The following is a 7666-nucleotide window of genomic DNA, read 5'->3' on the forward strand; positions in this document are numbered from 1 at the left end:
TGGTTCAATGTGCCCCTTTTTAACTTTGAGCACCCGCCCCTTTAAACCTCTCTGCACGTCCCTGCCTCTCAGAACCCACGGGAGCTGGGAGGTACTGGATCCTGAGTTTAGAAGCGTCAGATTTTCTGCCGAACCGGGGATCATGTTCTCTGTCCGTGTTTCCGCTCCGTCCGGTCCTAGAAGTCCTCGTTCGCTGTGAATGCGCGGAAGGTTTTGGACCTGAGCAGAAATCTTACTGAAGCGCATCACATTAAAATCTGGAGCTTAATTTCAGGTAACATACACAAGAAAGGCACAGACGTGACATGAATTTAACCGTGTAGGTCACAGCCAGCAGAGAAAGATCGGGTCGTAAATATGGAAAATCAAATTCACATATACACATGAGTCTCAAATAAATGATTTTCATTATAATTGACCATAAAAATGACGCGTGTGACCTGATGTCCAAATGTGCTTGTTTACAGGCTCTAATGTAACATTTGCTCCTGTTGGGCTCTTTGCTGTCTCGGCCCCTCTGCTCACTGAGATGATGCTCAGTGTTACTGACAACCTCAGCTGCCTCATTTAACCTGTTGTTAGTGAACTCTTCTCTTCCCGGAGAAGCAGTAAGCATGTGAAAGCTTCAGAATCAAACGTGAGGCGTCTGCTTGGGATCATTAATGTTGCCGATCAAAACACGAGTGTTTCTAAAGCCGGGCTGAGTCCCACACTTTGTTTCAGGCATTTAATCCCCGATGTCTGAACTCTAATACAGTGAAGCTCTCAGACTTTACTGCACACACACACACACACACACACACCGCCTGGTTTCAGATGCGAGTCAAACCTGATATGGGGCTAACTGTGGATCTTTAGTTTAAACGTGTTTGAATGATCGCTCCTGGACTTTACCCACTCAGATGTGTTTCAGGTAGATTTCTGCTCATGTCCACACACACCTGTCCTTCAAAGATGCTTTCTGTCACTTCCTTTAAAAGACGTTTAAAACCTTCCAGATGAACTAAAGCTGTGAACAGAACCCGAAGAAACGACTGCTGTGACTTTTGAGCTCATATCTCAGATTTGAACAGAGTTTCTCTTCAGAGCAGTGAGGTGAGCGGATCGATCCAAGTATCTATAGCACTAATACCAACGCTGGTATCAGATCAGTATTTTTTATTTTAACACTGCCACTTGATGTTCATTTGATTTTAAATGAAAATTGTCACCAAGCCTGCGGTATGAAACACATCTGAAGCTTCCTAAAGGCCTGTTTTACTGTGTGAACTCACACTGTGTTACGAATTTTCAGATTCATGACGATCCAGCTCATAAATCATGACTCTGCCTTATGAAGGCAGCTGTAGGGAGAGCACTGAGCTACTGGGATCTGCCATACTGTGTGTCGCATCAAAGCCAGAATTTGCAGTAGCACACAGCCTGCAGGTTCCAACAGAGGAAATGTGTGAAATGTGGACGGGCGATGTGAAAATTGGGACACTGACAGGATTTCTAACGATGTAAGTTTCTGATCGTTCATTGTTTTGTGCTCTGAGAGAAAGCTACTCTCATACTTTCTCTTTTAGTCCAGCAAACCTTCTGTTTTTTTCTTTCTTTCTCTTTTGTTCTTGTTCAAAGTACAGCTGACAGCTGTTTGGAGGTAAAGTCACAGACGTTAGTTCTTCACGTTCTGCTGACACAGTAACTGAAGCTCTTCTCAAACAGGAACCGTGACGAGTATGTCTGTGGTTTTATACGTCCTCAGCTATAAACTGAGATCAGAACACTCGGAGAGACTCAGTAGTGGGATGCAATTCATTCACTGGGACGAACAAAGAAGACCCGATGAAGCAAGAGGTCCACCACAAAGATCCAAAGCATGGAGGAGGTTTTAAAAAAGGAACACATGCAGTAAATGTATTCCTACAGATAGAAGCTGGGGTGGTGTCATAATTTAAAGAAGAAAAACTCGTGCTTAAACTTCTCAGCATATTGAAACACTGACGTCTGAGCCGCCTCCACCTGCTCTGATTTCAGGCCCGTCTCCCAGGAGGCCGGCACGTAGTGTCGCGCTGATCTGTTAAATATTCTTCATTTTAACATCCGAAAATGTGGATTTTTATCCAAACTGTTGGCCTTACTGAGCGGGCTCTGCTAATCATTAACAGTGGTGGTTAAACAGTGAGTAGTTTGGGAGCTGAGATCATTAAAGAAGTCGTGACTGAAGGTGTTAAATTTTGCCTTTACTTGAACTCCTCCTCTGACACGGACAATTTATTTTGCCAGGAACATTTGAATCTCAAGAACAAAATGTTCTTTTGCAAGTGTCCTGATGACAATTGGCAGAGCTCCATTAGGTTAGTGATTACATAAACTAACCAGTGAGATAAAGGATGCTTTCTCATTCTGGGTCTGGTCTCGGTGGTCTCAGGCTTCACCTGTGGACAGGTTTCTGATTCCAGCCAGAAGGAGCTTTGAACTGTGAACGACCGTATCAAAGATGATCATGAGCTTTAGTGACAGCTCGAAGAAATAAGTCTCAGAGCTGAAGAAGGTAACTTCCCATAGTTTTCTGACGGATGGAGATCAGCGTGGAGTGAGAGTAGCTTTGTAGATAAGAACACGGCAGTCTTTGCAGCCTTCAGGGTGTTAAGGTTTACGACGATCCAACATAATGAAGACACACATGCACACAAATAACACTGCCTCAGAAGAAAGGCAGGACCTGATTCTACAGTAAAAACCAGTCTCAGCTTCGGTTCGTTCATTCCTTTCTGAATGTGAGATGTAAGATCGACGGGCTCATTGATGTAGGTGTGCTGAGATGTCATAGGTTAGTAGTTTTCAAATATTTTGTATCCAAGGTCAAAAGTTTAATTGTATCTGCAGAAAACTGACTTTTGTCCTCTGAACAGTTGTAAATTCTGATCATCTCATCAGACGAAGCCGTGTTTGGTGCAACTTTATCTGATTGTATTTTAACGAGTAATTTGAGTCTCACGATTGTCAGTCGTCATCGTCCTTGCTATGAATCAGACCCTTTCATGTGTACTAACACAGCGCTTCTGTAGCACTTTTGCACAGTCCAGCTGATATAAAGCAAAGAGTGAAACAGTGTGGAAGTGCCTTAAACCTGCATTCGTTCTAACGGCCAGCAGGGGGCGACTCCTTTGGTTTGCAACATCTACCATTTAAAACGGCTGTCAGCTCACTTTATCTTTGACGCCAGTAAACACGTCTCTGAGTCGTTTGAAGTCTTGCTGAATGCAATATTTAGTTCATTGTGTAAGTTTTGGTGATTATTAAAGATCAGGACGACCCAGGTATCCTCATTGGCTAATGACTTGTCAATCACAAGGAGCTGGTGGCTACACCCATCTTTGAATGGATTTAAAATGACCACCTGTGTCTAGAATTCTTAGCGGTCCTAGGACGGACCCCTGGGGTACGCCCAGCTGAAAGTTCTTCTGCCTGATAAATCATTTTCATTCTGAAAACCCTGTAAACAACTGTTTGCTTTAATATTGTATGATGTACTGTGTTGAAAGCCTTGGACAGATCAATAAAAGGGCTGCACAACGTTTGTTGTTGTCTCTGACATCTATAAAAACTCACAGACTGCTGCGGTCCTTCTGTTTCTCCCTGAATCCTGAGTGGAAATGAGTTAAAATGTCATTAAATTGATGGAAACTTCTTCTGCAGTTCTTCATTAACGTGGTTAACGAAGAACTGCGTCAGCGGGTGTTTGATTTCTGCACCTCATTAATGCTGATGATTATAAACAAATAAACCACATAAACAAACAAACAAGCAATTAAAAAAATAAACAGACGGGGAAAAAGCTGTTTAGGTGTGGGCGAAGATCAGCACAGCAGCGGTTGAGCCATCGAGCTGGACTTTGCTCGTCGGTTTGAGCTGCGAAGGCGACTTCATCAATGTTTCATCACATGAAGCTGCAAAAGGCCAAAAGCAAGGGAGCGAGTGGTGTGTGAAAGCACAGCTGCACATCATCAGGGCGATGAAAACACAGAGTGCAGCGCTGTGAGTTTAATGAGGTCGGCCTGTGGAGCTTTCTGTGTTTGGATTGAACGCAGAGGCGAGCAGGACGTGTCAGCGCGAGTTACGCTCAGTTTACTACATTCGTTTTTCCGCCTGGTGTCATGAAACGTTTGAAGGAAAGCACAGCGAGTTGTTTTAGGTCATTACATTACTGGTGATGTTACGTAACAGCCTCGCCTCACCTGTGACCTTCCTACGCATACTTCATCCCATAATAGCAAACAGCAGACAAACACTGATCTCTCTCTCGCAAAGAGGTCATCAGAGGTCACGCACCGCCCTGTGAGGCCTTAAATTTCAGCAGCAGTTATGGACACGGCACATTAATCAGCATTTCTCCGGCAATCTGCCCCTCACTGAGTCAATTCAGATAAACTGCTCTCCATCCAGTCACTGATTTGACTGTAACCCTCAGACAAAGGTGGGTTGGTCCCATCATCAGCATTGACGAGGTGCAGACATCAAACACCCGCTGACGCCGTGAGCTGACAGCTGATGATAACGCAGCCAAGCGCTCGCTTCACAGGATGGATGCTAACACGGAAAACGTAAACAGGATGCCATCAAAGCAGAAAGGTGGAGGAACAGGTGGAGTCACTCTGAGGTGTCCGTGACTAAAGAGCTGAGAAGATTAGAGGACAAGAACAGAGAGACATGAGAAAAGCACTTTAATCGTGATTCACGATCTCACTTTTTCCAGATGACTGAACATTCGTCTCCACCTATTACCTCAAACAAAAGGCTCTTCATCTGTTGTTTGTGCGAAATGCAGGGAATCCAGACAGTTTTCACAGACCGTGATGCTCAGAAATGAGCTTTGGTGCATCCTGTTTCCACTGATCATCTGTCAGCTGTTTCTAAATCTGGCTGATTGGACAGATTTAGGAAGCCACAGGCTTGTCTGTATAAGGTCCCATAGCTGCATGTTGGAGCACAAACCAAGCCATGAAGTCCAAGGAGCTGTCTGTAGTTCTCCGACACAGGATTGTATCGAGCACAGATTAACAGTGGTGGTTAAACAGTGAGTAGTTTGGGAGCTGAGATCATTAAAGAAGTCGTGACTGAAGGTGTTCAATTTTGCCTTTACTTGAACTCCTCCTCTGACACGGACAATTTATTTTGCCAGGAACATTTGAATCTCAAAACAGTGAGATAAAGGATGCTTTCTCATTCTGGGTCTGGTCTCGGTGGTCTCAGGCTTCACCTGTGGACAGGTTTCTGATTCCAGCCAGAAGGAGCTTTACCTGTGGACAGGTTTCTGATTCCAGCCAGAAGGAGCTTTGAACTGTGAACGACCGTGTCAAAGATGATCATGAGCTTTAGTGACAGCTCGAAGAAATAAGTCTCAGAGCTGAAGAAGGTAACTTGGTCTGCCTTTTATAACTTAAATCGGATATTATAGTTGTAAGCTGCCCTAGAGCTCCCTCTAGTGGCTGCTTTGGGTTCGGTTACTTTGGGAAAGGGAAAAAATGAGAACGTGAAGAAGAAATAAAAGATGGCGGAAAGTGATACCGTAATGTTATCGTTCTAAGCTGATACGGACCTTAAAATGTTGTTGCCTTGGACAAGATATGTCTGTAAGTATGAGTGTCGATAACATAATTATTATCTTTTGTTTTGTGTAAAAATGGTACGATAATTTGTACATTTGAACGTTTTATCTTGTTAGCTTGCAGTAAGAGTGTAAAAAGCTAGTTTACAATGTTAGTTAGCTAATACAGTATTTTGTACTTTCAGTTTTACGATGGTCAAAGAGAAGGCAATGGTCAGAGGCCATTCTTCAATAAATCAGCGCAAAAAGGAAAATAAGTCTGGTTATTGGAGCATCGTTATCTCGCTGTCTAGCTGGTGAAACCAAGAGACTCAGGGCGAGGACAGCACATAACTTCTGTAGACCTCCGACTTAGGATTGTATCGAGCACAGAAAAGGTCCCAGTGAGCACAGCGGCCTCCGTCATCCAGAATGGGGATAAGAGATAAGGGCTTTAGTCAGGGAGGTGATGGCCACTCTGACCGAGCTCCAGCATCGCTCCTTAGAAAGAGGGGAACCTTCTTGAAGAACAATCATTTCTGCAGTACTCCACCAATCAGGCTTGTCTGGTAGGGTGGTCAGATGGAAGTCACTCCTCAGTAAAAAAACACATGACAGCCCACCTGGAGTTTACCAAGAGCCACCTGAAGGACTCTCGGAGCGCGAGAAACAAAATTCTGGTGTGACGAGACTGAGATTGAATGCCGAGCATCCTGTCTGAAGGTAACCAGGCAGAGCTCATCACGGCACCAACAGGGAAGCACGGTGGTGGCAGCATCATGCTGCGGGGATGTTTTTCTGCAGCAAGAACGAAGAGACTCGTTAGGGTCAAAGGAAAGATGAACACAGTAATCTGCAGAGATGTGCTTTCACCGTTCACCTGACTTTACCTGAGTAAACTAAAGAAACTCTTAAATACTCTGGAGACAATTTCCTGCATTATCAGGTGACGCATTTGCACAGGCGAGCAGCCTAAAGTAGCGTGATAACTGTCACGGCTGAGTAGCAGGTGTTTTTATGGTAAGGACCCGAGGGTGATGAGGGAAGTGGAAACACCTGGAAACACAGCTGACATAAATGCACCTGAACGCCGCAGGGGAAGTACAACTAAACACACTGAACATGGACACACAAGACTTTCAAAATAAAACAGGAAATATAGTGGAACGTAGACATGCTGTCCCTTCCGGGCGATCGTGGCTCAAGAGTTGGGAGTTCGTCTTGTAATCGGAAGGTTGCCGGTTCGAGCCCCGGCTTGGACAGTCTCGGTCGTTGTGTCCTTGGGCAAGACACTTCACCCGTTGCCTACTGGTGGTGGTCAGAGGGCCCGGTGGCGCCAGTGTCCGGCAGCCTCGCCTCTGTCAGTGCGCCCCAGGGTGGCTGTGGCTACAACGTAGCTGCCATCACCAGTGTGTGGATGTGTGGATGACTGGGTGTGTAAAGCTCTGTACAGATACAGACCATTTACATGACGACACATGACAGACTGCACAGGGAAAGACTCGTAAATCAGGAGACAAAGAAGAAACAGAAACTAGACTAAAGCTCAACTAAACTCTTCAGCCTTAAATGAGTAAGCTTCAGTACTTTCCACGTTACCCTGTGACTGCTGCTGCTCGCTCGTCTCTGTCATAATCCTACAGACTTTCTAAACAACTTGTTTGTTCTTGATGTAAATCCTCATAAATGATGGATTGGTATTTCTAAATAAAGTATAAAAATGTCGTAAAATCTCGGTGTCGGTAATAAAGTGCAGATGATGAAACAGATATTTGAATGTTTGTTTTATGGTTGAGACGTGCAGCGCTAGGATGTCAGCTGATTGGCTTACTGTGCTGTTACATAATGATGGTGATGACGTTTATGCAGCGAGCTCCAGGACGTTACTGTTTCTATGTTTCTACGTGAGCTCCGCCCACCCCGGCCAAAGTGGTTCGCTATCTTCACCCCAACACATGTCAACCCCGCTCCCTCTCGGTGACCTCGGCGATCCAAACCCTCCACGGGGCGTCTCAATGCCTTTTTATATTCACAACACGGCGCGAGGAGAAGCTCTTTCATCAGAGTGATTCACAAACACCAGCGCTTCGTTAA

The sequence above is a fragment of the Pundamilia nyererei genome, unplaced genomic scaffold (assembly GCF_000239375.1).
Source record: "Pundamilia nyererei isolate P.nyererei 1_Seehausen unplaced genomic scaffold, PunNye1.0 scaffold00154, whole genome shotgun sequence".
NCBI lineage: Eukaryota > Metazoa > Chordata > Actinopteri > Cichliformes > Cichlidae > Pundamilia > Pundamilia nyererei.